A 20,969-nucleotide genomic window follows, 5' to 3' on the forward strand; every position below is an offset into this window, starting at 1 on the left:
ATGTGATTTTCACACAGCGTCTCACCTAGCAAGTATCCATCGCCAAATTCCCCCGTAGTCAGGCGTGCGTAGATCCTAATGTTTTGAAAGATGTAGGAGTCTTGGGTATTCCCTGGGAATTTTGCTACTATATCAGTGATCACGTATTTGGCATCACAGATCACCTGTACATTTATGGTGTGGGTGGATTTACGGTTCCGATAAATGTACTCTGTGGCAGCAGGTAGGCATATTGGTATGTGGGTACCATCAATGCAGCCAATGATGTTAGGGAAATGCGCCATCTGATAGAAGTCTGTCTTTGTCCTTAGCAGTTCTGTATGCGTTGCAGGGAAGCTAATGAAGTGCTGCATTCTCTGCAACATGGCATCAAGGAATTTTTGAAAAAAACGGGACAGACAGCTCTGGGACACCCCACCTACCGCAGCAATCACACTCTGGTAGCTTCCAGATGCAAGCAGGTGAAAGCTGCACAGCACCTGCACATGGAGTGGGATGGCATGCGCCCTGGGGGTAGGATGGTCAAGTAGTGGGTGTAGGTCCCTGATGAGGTCCAGGATTGTTTGGTGGGCCAGCCTGTACCTCTGTAGGATCTCAGGCTCAGTGAGCTGGAATAGTGTGATCCTCTACCTATACACCTGCTCCTCCCTCCTCCAGACCCTCTCTCCTTCTGCCTGGAGCCGTAGCCGCCTCGCAATGACATAGAACGCCGCCATTCTGGTTTGAGTGGTGCATTTTGGGGCCTTTTTAATAGCCTGCACCTGGTTACCACCTGATTGCAATCCATGGTAAATACCAACTCTTAAATACCGAATGTCATGCAAATTCGGTATTTAAAAGGGGACCAACATCTCGATTTTCTTTTTTACCATTTCCTATTTATCGAATCGGTAAATTTACCGATTCGGTAACTTTACCGAATCGGGAACTTTACCGATTTGGTAAATATACCGAAACAGTAAAGTTTCCGAATCGGTAAATTTACAGATTCTGTAAATTTTCCAATTCGGTAACGTTACCGATTCCGAAACTTTACCAATTCTGTATATTTACAGATTCTGCTACTTTTTGGTCCCCTACATCCCGAATGCCCAATACCGGTCGGTAATGGCCGAAATTCGGTAATTTCGGCCGTTACCGACTGGTATTGGGCTACCTACATCTGGCCCTAAGGGCCATATGCATGAACACATTTTCCCATAGACACTGAATGGGCAAAACCCTTTGATGCATCTGGCCCTAAGGCGGCAATCGAGCTACGATGGCAACCATTTGAAAGAGTCCTGGTATAGTAACATCGCTCTATGCTATAAAACATAGATTTCTAATCGTAGTAACATAACCAACTAGACAGTTAGGTTAAAGTGAAGTTCCACTCAGATATTCAAAATATTTGGAGTAATGAACAATAAGCTAATATTTCGTAATATTTCTAACTGAAGGTATAAAAAGGTATAAAGGGGTAGATAGAGTGAGAGAATGAAAAATGAATTTACATATCTATACCGTCATAAATGTCAAGGTAGATGTCCCTAATGAGAATAAGGAAGACAGATATTACAGCTTTGGGTCTTATGTAGCAACGGCAAACGTTACAAATTTAAAAAAAAAATACATGAGCTTGAATATCTAAAAAGAAAGAAAGAAGAAAAAATCTATCTAATATATCTAGGATCTAAAGGTCTATTATGTCAAGGAGCGTGTTATCAATATGGATCATTTCTACTGTTTTATGTTTTTAGTGTTTAAATATATTCATCCATCCCTACTGGTGGGGCAGACATCTTAATACTGGTACCATCATGTGTACCGATTGGATACTAGTCCTTTGCATTGGATGTAGATGTTGATATACATACAACCAATATTTGGGTCTCTCAAAGGGCTATGTTGATGAAACACTGTACTTCGGGTTATTAGTACAACAAATGCATTTTTTCATATGAAACATTCAACACATATTGGGGCCGATTATGATGGCAGACGGACCTGAGTCCGTCCGCCACCATAAAGTTGGAGGGACCGTCCGCAGGGGCTGTCAGGAGTCAGTGGCGGCTCCTCCGCTATGGCGGAGGAGAGTCACCCCTCTGCTTTGAAGCAGAGCGAGAACCAAAAACATAAAATGATAATAACTTTCAGTTACTAAAATGATAATAACTTTCAGTTATTATAATTTTATGTTTGTGCTGCATTGCGGGCGGGCATGCTCTGCTGTTTGAGGAGTGGTTTGCCTACTCCTAAGTGCGCATTGACTGTTTGGTCAGCCATCTCGGCCACTCAATTAGTCATGTGCCCTTTTTCTGTTTTTATGCAGGCTGTTTCCCAATGGTTCAGATATATAGATGACATTTCTTTTGTCTGGACTGATGGACAACAGATCTTACATGAATTTTTAGCATGGCAGAGTTTGGCAGACATTAATTTGAAATTTACTGCCAATATTAGTACTGACCAGGTAGAATTCATAGACATTTTATTTAGACATCATTCAGGCATACTGGAGGTGGACCTATTTCTTAAATCACTAGTTAATAATACATTGTTACATTTTAAAAGCAACCATCTGCTCTCTCAGAAGAAAAGTATCCCCTTCTCGCAATTTTGAAGAGTGCAACGCAATTGCACTAATCTTTCAGATTTTGATAATCAAGCGGCTACAATGAAAAATACATTTTTTAGCTAGAGGTTACCCGCACCGGCTGGTGAGACAATGGTACAAAAGAGCAAGATATTACGATAAAGACCATCTCCTACATGTCACAAAAGCCAATAAAAGATTCACAATTGGTATGTATCACTAAACATTCTACTTTAAATGAAAAAGTTAAACAAATTATAAATTCCAATTGGCATATTCTCAACAGTGATCCAGAACAAAAGAAAAATTTTGCAAAGGCTTTATTTATGCATTGTCGCAATAAAAATATCAAGGATATGATTGTACATTCGAGATTTGTTTCCCAGAATACTGGACCTTCTTTTATACAAAAAAAACATTGATGGTAGCGTACCAGTAAAAGGAACTGTTAGATGTTCTTCATGTAAATCTTGTGAAAGCGTAATAGAGGGTGAAACTATGACCTTCAACGGTTTCAACATAAAGGCACAACAACTATGGAATTGTAAAACTCAGAAAGTAATTTACCTTATTCTTTGCCCGTGCCACCTGGGCTACGTCGGAGAGATATCGAGAGCTATTCAAACTAGATTGACAGAACATCACTCTGCCATTAGAACAGATAAACTTATGGCACCCCTGTTTAAACATTATATTGATTTTAATCGTAAACCTCATGACATCCATTTTTGAATTTTAGAAAAAATCAAAATACCAGACGGCAAAGGCAGATTTCAAATCTGTAATAAGAGAGAGGTTTATTGGATTTATTCTTCTAATACATTCAAATGTAGTCTTAACAACAATTTACCCTGGGAAAATGCCATTACTTGAGTTTCTTGCTGGGGTAGATTCTAAATTGTCATAATCTGTGGTCAAAGGAAGATGAACCACAGACCGCAATCATACTGCAATGATAGATACTTAAGTTTATGAATATAACAAGGCTGGTTAGGCTTACATGTAGTAATATAAGGGTCATCACAAAATATATAGATAATTTGCTTATGACACAGTATATATGTATTATGTATTATGTATTATGTATTTTAATTTGATAGCGCATAGGTCACCCTTAGGTCTCATAGCGCTGTGACAGATAACCCTATTTGTGAACAGAACTTTTTAGATAGAGATAATTAAAATAACCAAGTGCAGCGGTGGTTGGTCCAGTGGAGTTCGGTGGTGTTGTTGAAGGTGATGTGGGTGCTTGTGGAGAAGACGGGGTCAAGCGTGTGGCTGGCGGCGTGGGTGGGTTCAGTGACGAGCTGTCTGTGGCCGAGGTTGTCGATAAGGGTGGCGGAGTTGGCGTCGTTGTTGTTCTCGAGGTGGAAGTTCAGGTCCATGGAGGCGAGTGTGTTAGTGTGTGGGTGCTGGCGAAGTCGGCGATGGAGTCGCTGAACAGGGCCCATGGTCCGGGGGGTCTTTAGACAAGTGTTCCTCTGAGGGTGATGTTGGGGTCGGTGTGGATCCGGAAGTGGAGGTGTTCGGCGGAGTTGAGGGAGTCATCTGCGAGGGTGTGGACCTGGAGGGTGGACTTGTGGACGATGACTATTCCTCCTCTGACTCTGTTGGTGCGGTCTCTGGAGGAGATCTTGTAGCCGGCTGGGATGGCTATGGCGATGTCAGGTGCTGAGGAGTCATTCCACCAGGTCTCGGTCAGGAAGGCAACGTCTGGGGCGGAGGTGTCGAGCAGGTCCCAGAGCTCAACTGCGTGTTTGCGTGCGGAGCGGGTGTTGAGGAGGATGCATCGAAGGTGGTTGGGTCTGGTCCTTGGAGGCTTGGTGGTTCTGTTGCAGGTGAAGTTGCAAGTGTGGCAGGAGAAGGTCCATGGGTGCATTTTAGGGCGGCCTGGAAGCAAGGGTGGACTCGGCCGGTGTTGAGAGCGTGAAGGGTGTTGGCGTCGTATCGGAGTCTGAAGTTGAGGAGTGCGCGGGGTCCAGGGGTCCTGGCGCTGGGCACGGTCCAGGCACGGATGTGCGCAGACAGGCTTGCCTTTGGCACACCTTCGGCGCGCAATCGGTGTGCCCGTTGCACCCGGCCGCCATTTAAGGAGTGGAGGAAGGGAGGGGCAGCTGGGAGGCGGGAGCAGGGCAACGAGGGTGCGTCAACAAAAAAAAGGAGCGGGAAGAAGAGCGAAAAAGGGGGGTGGGGAGGTTTCTAGAGCAAAGAGGGGAGTAAATAAATCACATAAAATACAGAGAGATGGGAAAAAAAAGTCACAAGAATGCAAAAAGCAGAAGAGCCAGAATACAGAAGCCAAGAATCAGGCAGAGCGGAGGGTCTGACCCGGGTCACGGAGGTGATCCGAGGCAGGCAGCGGGCGCGATCACGAGCTGCAAAGGAGCAGGCACTTGGTGGTGGAGCTGTCCGGCAGAAGGGGGGGTGAAAAGATAATTTGTTGTAATTCATGAGTAGTTCCAAAATGCAGTTCTGGAAATTTGGAATAAGGTTAGGTTTAGGAGATTAGGAATAGTTCCATGGTACTAGCACTACAAGAAATCTGATTTAGAAAAGTTCAGTGTTACTGCATTTGCCTACCTCTGTCAAAATATTTTTGGAGAGATTATTTCCTGTACTATTACCTTGCTAAATGGGCCTAACTCGTAAATATAACAGCGGCAGCTGCACTGCAGTATTGCAGATAGCTGCCTTGTGCTGCTTGAGACAGGGAACCTAGTGATCTCTCCACTCCCATTGGCATTTTTGCACAATCGCGGGCTGCTGCACTTTACTTCCCTACACACTGGTGACCTAGCAAGGTATCTCCATTTCATTTTACCTTTTGGCAGGGTACTTGTTTTTTGGCCGTTGTAGGGAGAAACTGTGACGGGCCTCCGACTTTCCTAATACTGGTTGCAGATAGGAGCAACATCCCAGAAATTCCTGCATTCACTGTTGTAGATGGGCAGGTGGCCTGTCAACTACGTGATCTGAAAAGTTACCACAATACCTATAACTCTTCTTAACTGCTGAAGATTAAGTCCTGATATTATGGTTCACATCATTTTATAGCTTGGAATGATAAGCTAATAAGTACTATTTATTTATTTATTTATGTATTTATTTATTTATTTATTTATTTGATTTATATAGCGCACTATAACCCAGAGGTCTCTAAGCGCTTTGTCAGGGTCTGCTAGGCAATACAAAGGAGACTTCTAATTACAATTAAAGGCCACCCCACGCTTGCTTGAAAAGCACAGTTTTTAATTTCTTACGGAAGGACATTAAATTGGTCTCATTCCGAAGTTCCAGCGGCAATTTGTTCCACATAGCTGGCAAAGTGTGTGAAAAAGCACGCCCACCCACTGTAGTCAATCTACAGCGTGGCTGAACAAGGAAACTGGATTCAGCAGATCTGAGCACCCTCCCTGGTTTGTAGAGGGTCAGGCGTGATTTCAGATATGTAGGTGCCCTGCCATAGAGGGCCTTGTGAACAATGCAGAGCCCCTTAAACATTAGCCTCTGTTTAACTGGCAACCAGTGTAGTTCCCGCAGGAGGGGGGATTGCGTGGGTATTCCTTGGCTTTTTAAAAATGAGTCTGGCGGCGTCATTCATGACAGTCTGCATTCTATTTAAAAGTTTTTGTGGTAGTCCTATGTACAATGAATTGCCATAGTCCTGCCTGGCTAAAATCATCGCAGAAACCGCACTCCTCAAAGTAGAAAAAGAAAGCAGCGAGGAGATTTTTCTAAGTTGACGGAGAAGACCGACACAGCTGCCCACCACCGCTAAAACTTGCTTTTTCATGGACAACTTACTGTCCACCTGGATGCCCAGGCTCTTGACCACTACCGCCGGTTCTGGAGGCATGCCCAACTCCCCAGGCCAGAAACGATCACTCCAAGGGTTGCCAGCGATGGTAATTGGCAACACCTCGGTCTTGTCTGGATTAATTTTTAGGGAGTTCCCGGACATCCAGTTCACTGTACTTCTTAAGATGTTTTGCAATCTGGAAAAAGCATCCTGGCTATCATCCAATTGGATGATAATCTGGGTATCATCCGCGTAGTTATATACCTGACAGTCCATTTGATTAAGCATTAGAATCAAAGGCTGCAGGTATATATTAAACATAGGGGTGACAAAGCAGATCCTTGCGGCACTCCGCGGGTGATCGAGGTTGCGGTGGAAAGCATGTCACCTAATTGAACTCTCTGCATCCTCCTCTGAAGAAAGGATGTGAACCATGCAAGTGCTGTGCCCTGAATGCCGAATTCCCTTATCCGCGACAATAGTTGTTCATGACACACGGTATCAAATGCCGCGGAGAGGTCCAACAGCACCAGGGCCCCCGGGATTTTCTTGTCTGCTCTGTTCCTAAGCTCATCAACGATTGACAGCATAACCAGCTCCGTGCTATGGTTAGCACGGAAACCTGTTTGATTCGGCTCTAGCAGCATGTTGTTTTCCAGGTGTTCTGACAGAGTGGTAAGGACGTGCTGCTCCAGCACTTTCGCCAAGAAAGGTAACTGGGAAATTGGCGGGAAATTTTTCAGGCATTTCGCGTCCGCCCCCGGTTTTTTTAACAGGGGGATCAGCCGAGCTTCTTTAAAAGAGGAAGGCACTTGTCCAACCTGTAGGGAAAGATTTAAAAGATTCAGGACATCTTCCTCTATACCCGGGAGTGCAATTTTAAACACTTCCGGTGGACATGGATCCAACCTAGAGCCCGACTTGACCCGCCCCATGAGACAAAGCAACCTCTCCTTTGTAATCAAGGGTAAGGTGGAAAGTGAGGTTGTAACTGACGTTCTAGCAGGAATGGCCACCGATGGGCAGTCAATTTGCGAGGTCGCCACAATTTCAGTGACCAAATCAACAATTTTATTGGTAAAAAAGTCCTGAAACTTTTGACAATCTTCCTGACTAAAATCCTGAGACTGATCTTTGTTTTTCCTGAGCTCCGTAAGGACTCGGAAGACCTCTTTCTGAGGATTCGTAGCAGTGGTAATCCTCTCTTCATAGAACTCGGATTTCCTAGCTGTAGTCGCTTGCTTATAGCTAGCAAGCGCCAGTATATACCTGTTCCGAGAGTCAGGACTATAATCTTTGCGCCATACTCTTTCCAATTTGCGTAACCCACGTTTCTTTGCTCTAAGGTCTTCATTGTACCATGGGGCCCCTCGTCTTCTATCTACTAAGTTCATCCTACAGATTGGTGCTACTCTGTCTGTAGCCTTCATGAGTTTTTCCATGAGTTCCCCACAAAGGAGATCTGGGTTATCTGGCCGGTTGTTGGGAAGGGGGTTGGAATGAAGTATCTGTACCATTTTGCCTCCGTCAATTTTATTCCACTTCCCAACTGCCTTCCACTCTGCTGTAGTTGTTGTTCTTTGTCTATCCACTAATAACTTGCCCCTCACCAAATGGTGATCAGACCATACACATGGCTGGGCAGTAGCTGTACCTTGAACAGGAACAGTCGTCCATACCAGGTCCAAAGTATGTCCCTTGGCATAAGTTGGGCCCTTTACTTGTTGGGCCAGGCCTAGTGAGGTTAGCGCCTCCTCAATCTGTAACGCCTGCCCGTCTTTCGGGACCTGCTCCCAATGATAATTGAGATCGCCCATTATCATCACCTTATCATATCTTGAGCGAGTATCCTGGACCAGTCTTATAAACAAGTCGAGGAATTCAGGCGAAGTCCACGGGGGACGATAAACTAACAAGATAATCAGGCAGTCAGTCCCAACTTTCAGCTTGACACCCATCACTTCGGCACCCGCCAGGTTTTCCGTCAAAAACCTTTCGCCCAATAGGCGTGAGCCATATAGTAGGGCCACACCTCCCCCCCTCCTATCTCCCGGTCTATTGTAAAAGAGTGCTGAAAAATCAGATGGCAGGGAGGCAACGAGATCCGGCATAGAGGAATCTTCTAACCATGTTTCGGTGATTCCTAAAATATCTATTTCTCCTTCTTCCAGAAGGGTAAAGACCTCTAGGTTATGCCGTTGCAGAGAGCGTGTATTCAGAAGTCCATAGCATAAGCTTTGGACCTTATACATATCCTTCCGCCCTGAATGGGAACTAGGGACAATGTAAAGTCCCTCCTGCACAAGAAGAGCAGCACATCCTTGACTAATAGCAGTATTACTGTAATCAAGAGCCTCCAACTCACCTCTCGTATAGACAATGCGCGGACCAGGGGTCGTGGCCCCGGGTCCCGTCTGGTCACTGATGGGCACAGATGGGCTTGCCTCTGGCGAGCCTCCGGCGTGCCCACGCTGTGTGCATACGCTGCGCGCTTGCATGAGGGCAGATTTAAATAGCCTTGTGCGTGCTAGGTCGTCAGGCAGCAACTAGGCTGTCAACCAAAATGGCGTCCCGACCCGGCACTTCCTCCCCCAAGATGGCTCCCGCCCCAAAGGAATCAACTAAAGACCCGCTCAACAGCGGTGTAAACTCCAATTAGAGTGCTAGTATGTCCTAACACAACCCCCGCGAAAAACGGGCCCCACTGAAACAATTTAAATAAAAAATTAATTTCGCATTAAAAAGCGCTGTGCTCGCGCTGGTCAGCAATATTAAAAAAATTCAGCAGCAGCTTCAGTATCACGGCGCTTACCTAACAGGGAGAAGCCCTGGACTGGTCAGCTTAAATAGCCTCGAGCGTGCTAGGTCGTCAGGCAGCAACTTGGCGGTCAACCAAAATGGTGTCCCGACCCGGCACTTCCTCCCCCAAGATGGCTCCCGCCCCAAAGGAATCCACTAAAGACCCGCTCAACAGCGGTGTAAACTCCAATTAGAGTGCTAGTATGTCCTAACACAACCCCGCGAAAAACGGGACCCACTGAAACAATTTAAATTAAAAATTAATTTCGCATTAAAAAGCGCTGTGCTCGCGCTGGTCAGCAATATTAAAAAAATTCAGCAGCAGCCTCAGTATCACGCCGCTTACCTAACAGTACTATTAGTACTAGGTTCTATTTTAGGACCTGCATAATATGTATAGTGGTGGTATGAATTGTGCAAAGTATAAGTATTTACTTTACTGCACTAACTGTGATGTAAGGACACTTTCCTGGCTGGCAAAGTGATTTATGATTTATGTGATTGTGGTCTATGTGTTGTATACAATATATGAGATATTTTCATGTACTACTGTGTGGAGTCTCTTTTGTGGTCTATTTATTTACATGCTTTACACATTGCCGCTGGTATAAGCCTCACTGCTCTGCCAAGCTACCAAGGGGGTGAGCATTGGTTATCTTGTTTGTGTTAGTCCCTTAACCTGAGCAGATTGGTGGGTTCTGCCAGGCTTAGGTCCATATGTTAGCCAACCAGAAACCCCATTTTTAACAATAGTCCTTTGCACTCATTCATTTTTTGACACATGTATGATCAATTAAAAGCAATTATAACAAACAACAATCACAGACAAATGGTTGCATATAGTAGGCTGATAAAACTCACAACTGTCATGATCATCATTGTTAGATTTGGGGTCTCTAGTTGGCAGAGGTAGGTACCTTTGACCAAATATGGACCCTTGCGTCTAGTCAGGGAAAGGGGCACAATCCTAAAATAACTCCTGCTCACCCCTTTTGGTAGCTTGGCACGAGCAGACAGGCTTATCTCAGAGGCTGTTTGTAAAGCATTTGTGTACACATACAGTAACCAAGTGACAACACTACAGATGGACACCACACAAGTTGTAGTATAAAAATTTGTATTTTTATACAGACTTAAAACAAGGTCACAAACGTCAAAAATCCACATTACAGAACTTCAAAAATGGTAGAAATAGCTTAGTTCTCTTTAGATGTAAAATGCAACACTTTAGGTTCAATGTACCTTTGGATGCGTAGCGCTATACAACGAAACTGTTGCAGGGAAGGTGATGCGTCGGTTCCTTACATGCAAGAATGGTGATGCGTCGGGTCCCTACTGCGGTGTAGGGGATGTGCCGGTTCTTCTCTGCGTGGGGAGGTGATGCGTTGGTTTCTTACTCTGCTTCCGTGGCGATGCGACCAGGAGCCCGGTGATGCGATGAAGATCAGGTGCAATGAAACAAAATGGGCTCTTCTTCATGATGCAACAACGATGCATGCACTCTTGACGGCCATGCAGCAACTCAACGATTCTTCTGAGCCACAACAGGCCCTGCGACACACTTCTCCGGTGATGCGAGGCGCTTAGGGTGATGCAATGGAGACATCGGCAGTGGCGGCACGCTTCTCCGGTGATGCGACGGTGTCTGCTGCGACAGCGACACTCTTCTCCGGTGATGCAATAACAACGGCTGTGGTGCTGACATGCTTTTTCATCTTGAGTCGCGCTCCCAGCGACACGCACTCTCTCCGAAGGCCAGGCTCAACAGCAGGCACTTCAATTCTCAGCAAGGGAAGGCAGGGGAGCTGGTTGGTGAAGTCTGTTGTCAATGAGACTTCAGCAGGAGGCAAGCTCTATCTCAAGCCTGTGGAGATCCTTTACAAGTTGATTTGAAAGTAGCACAAAGTCCTTTCTCCTTTCCTTGGTAGTCAGGCAACCACTGCAGGCCAATCCCCCAAACAGCACTCAGCTTAGGAATAGTCTCCTCCTCAGTTTCTGTTGTTCCTTTCCTCAGTAAAGGTTCTTCTTGTTTCCCAAAATGTATCTAAAGTTCTTGGGTCTGGGTCCGAATATTTATACCAGCAAATCCTTTATCCTCTGAAGGCAGAGGGCCCTGCACTTAGTCCAAACCAGTTCTGTGCAGTCCTGGAGCACTTTCTTGACAAGACTCCTTCTTTCCTTTGACAGTGTGGGCCAGGGACATCAGAAGCACCACAGGAGGTCGAGCCAGCATTTTGGACCACCGACCCAACCCTATTACGGTTCCAGGTGCAACTTCTCCCACTCATCTACATGCAGATAGCTCTATTCAGCCCTGTGCTGCCTCACCCTGTCCCCAGGGATCCCCGAGCTTCTATCACTCAAACTCCAGACAAGTAATATACAACCTAGCATAGGCAGGCTTGGACAGTTAGGCAAGAAAATACCTACTTTCTAAAAGCTGTATTTTCAAACACAGAATGTTAAAACTAACTTCACTAAAATATGTATTTTATCATTCTGAGTTCAGGCATACTAAATTCGAATTTCTACCTTTTTCCCTGAGTCAGTTTGGATTATAAAATGTTATAATCAAACTGCCCATTCTGGCCTACGGGGAACAGGTAGCCTTGCAGTAGTGAAAAACGAAAAAGGCTGTAATTCATTATTAGGACATGCCACACACACCAGGGCATTCTTTGCTTTTTACCTTCAATGCACCCTGCCCTTGGGCCTACCATAGGGGTGACTGTTATGCAGAAAAGGGAAGGTTTAGGGGCTGGCAAGTGGGTGCACTTTCCTAGTCAACATGGCAGTATCAGACTACACACAGGCTCTGCAATGGCAGACCTGAGACACTCTTTCACAGGCTGCTTCTGTGCGTGGCACAACCAGTGTTGCAAGCCCACCACCAGCATTTGATTTACCAGTCCTGGGCACCCGCATTGCACTGCACTAGGATATGACAGTAAATCAAATGAGCTAATCAAGGAGTCACTAATCCAAACATCAATTTACAATAGGGAGAGTATATGCACTTTAGCACTGATCAGCAGTGATAAAGTGCCCAGAGTCATAAAACCAACATAAACAGGTCAGACAAAGTACAATGGGATAGCTAAAAGTTCTGAAATGTCCCTGCAAAAAGGGCCAAGTCCAACAATCATCATAACATTTAGCCAAGAGCATGCATAATGTGATGATGTGACATCATCACATGTCTGTCTCTAATGATCTACAAACATACCCCCACCCAACCACATGGTTTCAAATTTGAAGCTGCTAGGACACACACTCGGCAGCATTACATTTCCAAAATCAAGTAATCAACACACCTTTCACCAGTCCGCAGAGTCGAGTAGGCTTCTGAGAGTCATTACCATGTTCATTTAATTGAAGTTGATAACTTGCTTCTTCTGGCAGTTGCTGAGGTACTCATGCCCTGAATTATTGCATCAACCTACTGACTATGAATAATGAATATGTCCAACCCCTAAACTCACTCCACCCAGTTGGAATTCAGTTCCCCTCCACGACTCACTATCTCGCCCTAGGGGAAGCATCAATCCGTTTTCTAAGAGCGATCTGCTATCTCTTCTACATTCCTACGAACCCTCTCCCATTAATTGCATTACCTCTACTCAGTTGACCATACCTATTATACCGCCCAATCCATTCAGATCTGCCAGACATAACAATAGAGGGGTCATTGATAGCAACCTTAGAAGTGTCCCTCTCACCCAAGACCCCTCCTTCTCCCTCTTCACTCCCCGTCTTAAATGCACAGATCTGCCTCTAGACATGCTGCGGATATAGCTGACCTCATCATCTCACAGGAACTAGACCTGCTAATGTTAACCGAAACCTGGCTAACGGAATCCTCCATCCCACTTATTGACATGCTAGTACTCCCGAACTATGACATCATCAGATTAGACAGATTCGATAAGATAGGGGGAGGTATAGTCTGTATACATCGTAGTAACATCACTGTAAATAGAGCCATATCTCAGTTTTCCCCTCTTACAAATACTTTTACCTAGACATTAGCAGCAACGGCAAACCAGCTTGCTCACTTCACATCATCTATCATCCACCAGGTGACAACCTCAAATTCACTGAACACCTAATGGAAATGATTTCAACTAAGAACGGACGGCAAAATACCCAAATATTCCTTGGAGATTTCAATCTCCACTGGAATGACAACAACGATGCAGTAGCCCTACACATAATAAAGGATCAACCTTGGATCTAATAATCTCCAATAGTGACATCATTCAGTTGGAGTCGATACAACCCTGCGACTAATCTGACCACCAAACTATCACCTTCTTCATCAAGGAAACAGTAAAATTCGACTCAGTTCAGTCCACGAAACCAAAGATTTGGAAAAGAGACCTGAAACGACTTAACCCAAACACACAACCTTCCTCAAGCTACAACCTTCGGCCACCTGCTGGCACCTCCGAAGCCCATGATCTCACCAACCACCTCCTCAACTCTATGACCTCGATAATTAATGAGGTAGCCCTCCTTCAGCTAAAGAGAGTTTCCACTAAAGACTCTAAACCCTGGTACAATGGCCTACTTAACGAAGATAGATGATCTCTCAGAGCTTTTGAACATATCTGGAGATCAGTCCCGTCTACTAATCACCTCAAGTTACTAAGGAAAAAGAGAAATGCCTATTACAAAAACATCAAGCGCACCAAAGCTGACTTCTTCAGCCACCAACTAGACCAAGCTAGAAATCGCCCCAAAAAGCTTTTCGAGCTAATCACAACTCAATCTAAGGACGCACCTCAACGGTTACAAGACACAGCCCAACCGCAACCCAACTGTGAACAATTCTCTGCCTTCTTTAATCAGAAGACTGACAACATCGAGAAGGATCTACTAAATGATCTATTATTATACTCTGTACCGCACTTGCAAACTTCCCCTTCACTTCCAACTACGCCACACCAAATCCCTTCAAAGTTTGACCTTAGGAACGAAGCAGCCTGGTCATCTTTAACACCTATACTGAAGAGGCTTTAAGTAAGATTCTCAATGCCCTGAAGCCTTCTAACAACCTCATCGATCCGCTCCCCGCTAACACTGTTAAAGACTTAACCCCTTGGCTTCTACTGCTATGGACCAAAATCATCAACATTTCGCTGCAACAAGGCTGCATTCCAGACTCCCTCAAAGTCAGACAGGTTTCACCCATCCTTAAGAAACTAGCAGCTGACCCCACGGATCTTAACAACTACCGCCCTATATACAATATTACTACTTTAGCCAAATTACTTGAAAGATGTGTACCCCACCAACCGACTAAACATATTGACCACTTTGACCTTCTTTACAATCACTAATCAGGCTTCAGAGCAGGTCACAGCACGGAATCAGCCATGAAACACATTATTGATGATGCGCTACAAATCTGTGCCAGAACGGATCATGCCTACGCATCCTACTAGACCTATCTTCAGCCTTCGATACGGTTAAACACGAGAATCTGCTAGATCTTCTCAAACTTTGAATGGGTCTATCAGGATCAGTCTTAAACTGGTTTACCTCTTTTCTCCATAACCGAAAAAAAAAAAAAAGTTCAACAACACTCTTTCCAATCCAGTACCCGTAAGGCTGGGCGTCCAGCAAGGATCCTCATTATCCCCGACACTGTTTAACCTGTTCATGGGGCCTTAGAAGACATTAAACGGCTTAACACCACACTCATGAACACCTAAACATGGTTGGCAGAATACCATCTCAAACTGAATGCTCTAAAGACAAATTCCTCCTTATAGCTCCACCCGCTAAAATCCCCTTTATGCAAGACTTGATCAAACATCTTACTGCACTCAACGCTCAACCAACCATTATGGACTCAGCAAAATCTTTGGGAATACCTCTGGACAGCAATCTCACTATGCGGAAACACATTAGCAACGCTACAAAGGGAGCAAACTTCCAGATAAACACTTTGATGAAGTTGAAGCCCTTCCTGCAAGTCAACGTCTTCAAAATGGCTGTACAAGCTCTAGTTATCCCTGGTGTGGAATATGGAAGTGCCTCTTTATGCGGCCTTCTAAAATTGATTACTGCTACCCTTAGAGCCTCAATAAACACTGCAGCAAGACTCATCACTGGCTCAAAAAGAAGTTCCCACAGCTCCCCTGATCTAAAATCCTTGAATTGGCTTCTGCTGGAAGCAAGAATTCATCTAAAAATAGCTTGCCTGACACATAAGGCCTTACACCACAAGACACCCAGCTACCTCGCACAGAAACTGACAATGTCTGGTGGGTCAAGGTCCTCGAGGGGTGAAGACAACCTACTACTGAAACATCAAAGATTCAACAAGAAGAAAACATATAAACAAACCTTCTCTGGGATGGCGCCTAGGACTTGGAATACTCTTCCCCAGAAATCAGATTGAATGCTTCTACCGTGTCTTTCAAAAAAAAAATTAAAGCGATTCATATGGCAAAATTTACTTGATTACATTCTAAATAAATCTGCAAATCAATAGTATGCCGTTCTTTTGTTAAGGGTCCAACTAAACATCCCAGTCACTTTATTTTGCCCTGGACTTTAATCAATCGTGATGTTCCTGATATGTACTTTATGGCTTTTCCTGTGTATTCGTACTGCTATCCCATGCTTGTTCTCTCCTTCATATAATTGCCTGTATAATGTGTTTTGCTATTTGTTATGTATAATCAGCTTTGATCACTGGAAAGCGCTCTGATATCCGCAAGGATCTTGTCCGCACTCTATAAAACTTTCAAAATAAATGAATAAATAAATGAACTCTGTTCCAACTCCCAAATGAGAGAGATTGTCCTCTAGTGAAATGCTGTTGATGAACAACATGATAAACATTGAGTAATTTGTTTGTGTAGACTAGAGTTGTGTTTGTTAGTTAAATGGACTAGTCAGGTCTTTGAGCAATGTGAACCAGGAAAACAAAGGAGTGTGGACCCGGCAAAAAAATCTTGCTAAGTGTCAAAAGGGAAGGAAAAAATTAACTTTAGGAAAAATATGATCACCCATTAGGCCACCAACATTGTAAATCATCACAAATACAATCAAGCTTACAAATTATAGTTAAACACCCACCCTCACTGTTTGCCACCACACGAAACATCTCCACGCTCACAATCACTTATGTATCACTCATTGGTGCATTACTTGCTTGTTCCAATTCAAGCATGGTGGTACATCGATGATCCTTTTGGATTCATGCAGCACACATTGGCCTGTCTTATAAATCAAATATTCTGGGGCAGTCCAGTCAGGGAATTAAAGAAATGATAGGCACAGGATGAAGGCAGACATTGCCGCTCCAATGTACAAGAGGCAATTGGGGAGGCTTCTTCACTGTACACTGGTCATTCTCCAATCCGGCCATACTTTTTCCTAAAATGATGGGGTTGCATTAGTCAGTCAAACATAAAAACAAGCAAAATAATATAGCATAATATAATAATGTTCTCCTAGATATATCCTTATATTTTAGTCAAAGCAGTTCGGCAATAGAAAGTTCTATGGTCGCCCAGTCCTACTCAGTAGTCAAGTGTTGGAAATGAGCCTTTTTGCAGGGTTACCGCCATACTTTTTGTTTCTTCTTCCTTTGTTTTTCTTGTTGGCTATAAGTCTCTGGGTACTTTCCCACTTCTGATCAGTGCTAGAGTGCTTATGCTCTCTGTGTAAATTGTTATTGTGATCGGTTATCCATGATTGGCATATTTGTCTTACAAATAGGTCCCTAGTAAAGTGCACTGAGTGTGCCAGGGCTGGTAACTCAAATATTACTAGTGGGCTTGCAGCACTGATTGTGCTACCCACATTAGTAGCCCTGAAAATATGTTTCAGGCCTGCCACCGCAGTGCCTGTGCGCAGTTGTTAACTGCCATGTGACTGGGCCAGTGCACCCACTTGCCAGGCCTTACCCTTCCCTTTTCTTATACATAGGACACTCCTATGGGGTGTTCTATGTATACACTGCACCCCCCTCCCCAGGGAAGGGTGCAGTGTATGTGAGAGGTATGACATGTACTGGTGTGTGTAACATGTCTTGCTAGTGAAATACTACCAATTCGGGTTTTCACCATTGAAAAGGCTGTCTTGCCTGTAGGCCAGAATGGGGAATGCTGTGTAACATGTTTACCTGCATATCTTCCCATATGAGTGAGATAGAAAATTGGAGTGTGGTATCCCTGAACTCAAAATGTAATAACACAACTTTTAGTTAAGTTGATTTTTAATCCTGTGTTTGAAAATAGCACTTTTAGAAAGTGGCTATTTTCTTGTTCAACCTTTCTCTGTGCTTATGCCTATTTGTGTATTGACTCTCTGGTTTGAGAGTGACAGGAGCTGGGTGGCTCCAGGAGTCTGAGTGAGTCAGCACTTTGCTGAATAGACCGATCTGCATTTGGAGTGGTGGGAGGAGTAGCACCTGGGCCTGAGAAGCACTGTGCCTGCCTTCCACAATGCTGGCTCCACCTGATGTGTTGCATCTGAAGACCCTAGTCCACATTTACAAAGAAAGAGGATGTGCACTGGCAGAGTGTATCCAGAACTGGTTTAGACTGGGTCTAGGACCCCTTACACCTAGAGAACAAAGACTTTTGGGGTATACATTTGAGAGCTGAAACCCCTGAACTTTAGATCATCCTGGAATTCAAGAATAACCTTTGCCGAAGAGAAGAACTGGAGACACAGAAGAGAAGGACTGCCCTTGCTGTGTGTTCCGGGGCTAACCTGCAGTTGCTATTCTGCCAAGGAAAGGAGAAGGACTTTGCTGTATGCTGTGTCCCCTGCTTGAAGAAGATCTCAAAGGGTCTGAGGAGAGCTGGACTCCTGTTTTGAAGTCCCATGAACAATAGGACTACAACCCCAGATCCCCCTGTACTCTGCTGTGTGAGTCTGACCTGCCTGGAGTGCTTGATCCAGTTGTGGGGTCTCTGGAGGTTGTTGCTGCTGTTTGGGAGCTGGAAGAAGAAGTGTGAAAATAACTGCAAAACCTGTTGCATCGCTCTTTTTGCAGCACGTTTCACTGGTGCATCTCGAAAGCGCAAAAAGATTTCCATCACATCGCCGTACCGCTGCGAAGATCGTTGCAGTGCCTGTCGTTGCTGCAAGAACTGACGGATCAATGGATCCCAGCTAAAGAGGACCAATGCAACTCAATGCCCACTTATCGATCGCTGTTGCATTCCGAAGATCTAAGCATCGTACCAGTGCGAGAGGCTTTCCCAATGCATCACCTGTGAACCATAACTGGCACGAAGACTCGAAGCATCACTCTCCCTACAGACTGGACTCGACGCAACCCGTCCGCTGCGTGCAGAGGGCTGTTGCATCGCCTCCTCAGGGTCTCAGGAGTGTTGCATCTCTTTGTTTTTTGACGCTGCAGCTGTTTGTATTGTGAACTTTTGACGTATCTCCAGGTGCTTTGGTGCAAAGTCACGCATCCATAGATTTCTAAGTTCTTGAAACCTTTCTAAAGTCTTACTTTTAAACTGTGTATGTTGGATTTTTGTTGTTTGGTCTTGTGTAAATTAGATAAAAATACTTTATTTTTCTAAAATTGTGTGGTGTCCATTTGTGGTGTTTTCACTGTGTTACTGTGAGTGTCAGTACAAATACTTTACACATTGCCTTTGGGATAAGCCTGTCTGCTTGTGCCAAGCAACCAAGTGGGTGAGCAAGGGTTAGCTAAAGAGTGTATCTCCCTTATCCTGACTAGAATCAAGGGTTCCTATTTGGTCAAAGGTATCTACCTCTGCTAACTAGAGAGCCCAGTTCTAACATCATGGAAGTAGAGTTTATTCTAAAACTCAGGTGGTTCACCCAGAAACTGGTCAGCTAACATACTATCATGACTTGAGTCTGACCAACCACCCTCATCCTCCTCCTGTCGAACTTCAGGTATTGTGTAATTCTGTGGTATAAAGTGCTAATTCATTTTAATCATTGTTAATCTCTACTCATTTTAAAGTGAGAGACTGGTCCTTCTCACTGCATCACCGCACTGAGCACAGGCTCAGCAGATACACTGGCTACAGGAGAAGTCAGATACATTATTTCCAGCCTGCTTAGCACTAGCCATTGGCGTCTTTTCCCATACCAATAGGTTTTGATCCAGATAGACCCCGTGGGCACCCAGATAGGCCTGGACCATCCTCTCAATATAGTCACTGGTGCTCCAACGTACTCAATTTCTTTCCCCTTCACATCTGCACTGGATTTAAGGGCTGCCTTTAAAAATCAGTCAATTGCAGATTTTGAGGCGATGTTCTTGTTCTAGTTGTAGTTGCTGGAGGTCCTGTTCTTGGTGTTGTCTACTGTGAGCCAACAGAACTTCCCTCAGGCTCTATGGAAGTTGAAAGGCTGCACCCCAGAATTTCTGCTGTGAAGTCAGCCTCTAATTCCCAGCCGTTCTTTTTCTAGGTTGCTGGCTTGCTCAGCAATCCACATCTTATAGTTTGAAACATCCCTGTCTGTCCATGGACCAAGAATTGTGGCATAGCTGTAACGTTTGGATGACACAATGTCTTTTGCAGTCTTGTATTAACAACCAGTCGAAGGATTAAGATCTCCATTGTGCTCCCCACCAACGTATGGGCATTGATTTTTTGTCAACACCTGCATACATTTCAGACACCTCCTGTAGCAGTTCCTTTAGCACATGCAACATAGCTTTGCCCATGGCACTCTCCTCCTTGCTGACTTCCCATGAGAAAACCTCAAAAGGAAGCAGCATCTCTGTTAGGCATTTGACTAGACTCCATTGGTCCATCACAATTATCATGCCTTTCACATTTGTATTGCCTTTTTGCATGAAATATTCACTGTTTGGTCTGTACTGCTCAAACAGATGTTGAAACATGTTATACGTTGAGTTCCAATGTGTTGGTACGTCCTGTATGACTGCTTTAACTGACATTATATCAACACGCTGAATGATCCTCAACTGCTTCCAGGCTTTAAAAGAACGACTGAAATGTGTGAAGATTCAATGTTACTGCATTTGCCTTTCGCTGTCAAAATAATTGCTTCGGTGAAGAAACAAGAGATCTCTTCTGGATAGGATTGTGCTCACCTACTTCACTTGCTTGGAATGGTTGTATTTAAGCTTTGATTCGAAGGGGTTGAGGTGGTATTTCTATCTACCCCATTGGCTCACAGTATTTTTTACGTGAGGCAGATATTATGTATCTGACGCATCATCAATCATCACCTCCTTTCCTACCCATGACTTTTAGCCACTGCTACCCATGATTGCCAAAATGCTGCACTGTTCAATTCAGCACTGCAGAGTTGGCTGTGCAATGAGTGTCTGATTCAATTAATGTGGCATTTGCAAAGTTTTCAATGCATGGCAATATGAAAACAAAGTGTGTTTCTCTTCCCTCCCAGTGCCCACCCAGTTAGTTCCTAGTACTTCACTTCTTCATTCTTTCCCAAGTTCTGTACCAGCCTACCAAACATTTTAAAAATCCCTTCTTGGGATGTGCAACATTTTTCTGGCCAAGTTATATATTTCATTGTAACTTGCATATCAGATTTATGCCTGTTCACCTTTTTTCCTTTTAACATTTGTCAACCACAATGACTCACTAGCCAAAGCTTAGGTACATGATGATGATCAGTGACACCCCACTAATCTGTAGTGAAACATCTACTTACTTGGATTATTCCCGTTAACTTACCCTTCAGTAGAATACGCTATGTTTACTTTCTGTACTGCCAAGCAATTGTATTTGTTGTAAAAACATTATAAAGTGTGGTGGAGGGTGAGGCCAGGGAGTAAAG

This window comes from Lissotriton vulgaris, chromosome 4_1 (assembly GCF_964263255.1).
Source record: "Lissotriton vulgaris chromosome 4_1, aLisVul1.2, whole genome shotgun sequence".
Taxonomy (NCBI): Eukaryota; Metazoa; Chordata; class Amphibia; order Caudata; family Salamandridae; genus Lissotriton; species Lissotriton vulgaris.